General features: G+C 27.4%; 1 non-coding gene and 1 pseudogene across 1 annotated transcript; both read left to right on the top strand.

Moving 5' to 3' along the window:
- Positions 1-1,277: 1,277 nt before the first annotated feature.
- TRNAV-CAC lies at positions 1,278-1,351 on the top strand. The gene has a single exon. It is a non-coding gene; the product is annotated as a tRNA-Val (tRNA).
- Positions 1,352-2,140: 789 nt separating this feature from the next.
- LOC120190553 lies at positions 2,141-3,035 on the top strand (annotated as a pseudogene).
- Positions 3,036-3,359: the final 324 nt, after the last annotated feature.

Raw genomic sequence — 3,359 nt, 5'->3', positions numbered from 1 at the left:
GTTAAAAAGAAAAAACAAGTGTTAAATCAATCTTTTGGGAAAAAATTTAAGCTGTATTAACAACTTTTAGCATTAACAGAGATATAATGCTTATATCAGTATGTAGCAGCCTATGATACATACAAACGTTGCTAAAGTATGTCTTATATTAGTTAGGGATCAATTTTCTTAGCAACAGAAAAACTATATTTATATTAATGATATTTAAAACTAAAATATAAATATATTTAATATCAAACAGAAAAATAAAAGTTATAATATTTCATCATATGAAAAATAAATTGAAAGATATACTAAATTTTGTTTCTTTTTCTTTGTTTAGTGTATTCCCTCTCCTCTTTAAAATAATAAATTCTCGTGTGAAGTTTAGTTCACAGAAAAAATTATTATTTGAAGAAATATTTTTTTTTCAAAATTGTATTATCATATTTGGTTCGTAAAAAAATTATTAAGTAATAAATTATTACGATGATTAGCATTTTTGGTAAAAATAATGAAAATGTCATAACGATTTTTAGATATTGTACAATTCATGTAATTTTAGATAAGAATACCCCTAAAATAATGAGTTATTTTCATATCGATCATTATCAATTCTTATTCTTCGTGTTTTACTCAAAATTATAAACATAATAATAATATTCAAAGAGTTTGATTTAGTGAAACATTAATAAATCTAAATAAATAAAAATTTTAATTTTTTTATTTTTAATATATTAATCATTTATAAATTTATGAGTCGAAAGAAAAATGATATTATTGTAAAAGAAGTATGTATTTAAAAGACTATCTAACTTTGAGTTATTAAAAAATGGATCTTATACATTGAAAAATAATATCTTTATCCACTAGAGATCACAATATTATTTTTTATATAAATAAATATGATATTATATGTTAAATGTATTCCCCTCCCCCAAAGTCAAATATTTATAATTTAGTATTAAAGTTTAACTTGAAAATAATATATATAATAAGGTCAATTTATTAAAACAAATATTCAAGTAATCTTATATTCTTTCACCCAAACATTATAACTTTATATTTATACTAAACAAACGAAACAACATAATATAACATTACTAGAATAATATTACATTTCAATAACCATATTTTCAAAAATATCCCTATACTCCGTGAACTAAACCTCTCATCAAAAGCAACAAAAACACCTTGTCGTGTTGTCTTCGTAAGACATCACGTCAAAGTAACAGAATTTCGTTTCTTTTCTTTTTTGTTTTTAAATATTATTGATGAAACTAAATTATTAGCTTGTTGTCTGGGTGGTGTAGTTGGTTATCACGCTAGTCTCACACACTAGACGTCCCCGGTTCAAACCCGGGCTCAGACATGTTTCTAAATAATTTTTTAGGGTTTCCTTGCCTTGCAATTCCATGCATGTTTCTGCTCGTTTTCATGCAGGGTTCTTCATTCGGTTAATTCGTTAGGCGAACCGACCGAACTTTTTTTTAACCATAAATCGAACCGAACTTTTTTTTTCAAAAATATTAATCGAAATGAATAAATTTCGGTTAATTCGGCTAATTTTCGAATTAACCAAATTTTTTTAAAATTTTCTAATTTATATAAAAAAATTAAATATTTTATAATTAAAAAAATAGTTTATAATTAATTTAAATAATATATAATTATAAAATATAAATTTTTAATTAATTAATATTGATTTAGGTTTAAAAATTATTGGATCTTAAATTATTAATTGGGTTTTAAATGGTTTGAACTGAGCCCATATGTTATATATAATATATTTAAAAAAATTTAATTCAAAAAAATAGTTTACAATTAATTTAAATAATATATTATTATTAAATAGAAATTTTATATAAATTTTTAATTAATTAATATTAATTTAGGTTTAAAAATTATTTGATCTTAAATTATTAATTGGGTTTTAAATAGTTTGGGCTGAGCTCATATGTTATATATAATATATTTAAAATTTAAAAATTTATTTCGGTTAATTAACTGATTTCGAACCGAATTAACCGTTAACCAAATTCTAAAAATTTTCTTAACCGTTAACCGACCGAACTAATTCGATGGCTGACCGAATTAACCGAACTAATTCGGTTCGGTCGGTTAACCGAATTATTTCAAAAATTTGAACACCCCTATTTTTATGTATGGAGATCGGCTTGTATCAGCCCGCGTAGGCAACTTCCCTCCTGACGTCAAGGTCACATTTTTTTTATTTAGACGAGCTAGAAACACAGTCAAATATTTCAGTCTTGACAAGGATGAAAAACTTCATGTGGATGATTTCGTCTTCTTGATGAATATTAGACCTACTTCCACGTAGTTGGGAGATTCTTTTTCTATTTTCTTTTCTTCAAACCATACATATGTTAACCATCTGGTTATGTGTTAACCAGATCATCAGCGGAACCGTATGCTACAAAGGCTGCCAGTCTTGCTCAGAAACTAGCTGAAATTTTGCCAAACAAGTTAGGTCACAAGTCAGCTTTTTCCAGGAAAGTTGTTTGCCAGCACTTGTTATCCCCGGCTGAACAGATACCCACCCAGCCTCATTCCTTTAGACATTTATGGTCTAATGCCACACACCAACAGCGACTTCTTCACTATATGGAACTAAGATCAAGTTGGAGGATTGCAATTAGTAAAAGATGGTAAATGGATTGATGTTAAACCCAATCCCGAAGCTTTAATCATCAACATTGGAGATTTATTTCAGGTTAGCAATCTCATATAAACTTCTTTACCGCTTCGAAAACCCTTCTTGAAGAGCTACCGATTGGATACTTATTGATTGATATTTGTGCAGGCTTGGAGCAATGATTTCTATAATAGTGTTGAACATTGTGAGGTGACGCATCCAACGAAAGAAAGGTTTTCGGCTGCATATTTCCTTTGCCCATCGTATGAGACGGTGATAGAGAGTTGCAACCTGCCCTCGGTTTATACCAAATTTAGCTTTAGCGAATATAAGCAGAAAGTCCAGGAGGATGTTCAAAGATATGGTTATAAAGTAGGGCTCCCCAGGTTTCTTGTATAAATATTAGGGTAAACTATTTTAAATATTAGTATTAAATTTTAGAGTTTGTACCACTTAATCTTAAAATTGTTCAATTTTAGTGACTTTGATTATGGCTTCAATATAAATATTGAGTAGTTAAATCGTTGACGATATGATAAAGTAGTTGTATTTGTTCTTTTAAATTTTAGTTTTTGTATAATTTTTTTACTAAAATTTATGACGGTTCATTTTTAGGCACTGAATTTTAGTTTGCGTATCATTTTGGTCCCTACAAATAATGTGACAATTATTGTAAGTTTGTCGCCATCCGTCATTAGTTGCCTTTCGCGACAAGATTATTATC

This window comes from Hibiscus syriacus, unplaced genomic scaffold, assembly GCF_006381635.1.
Source record: "Hibiscus syriacus cultivar Baekdansim isolate YM2019G1 unplaced genomic scaffold, ASM638163v2 tig00116962_pilon, whole genome shotgun sequence".
In the NCBI taxonomy this organism is placed as follows: Eukaryota; Viridiplantae; Streptophyta; class Magnoliopsida; order Malvales; family Malvaceae; genus Hibiscus; species Hibiscus syriacus.
This window is presented reverse-complemented; position numbering and strand designations above follow the sequence as displayed.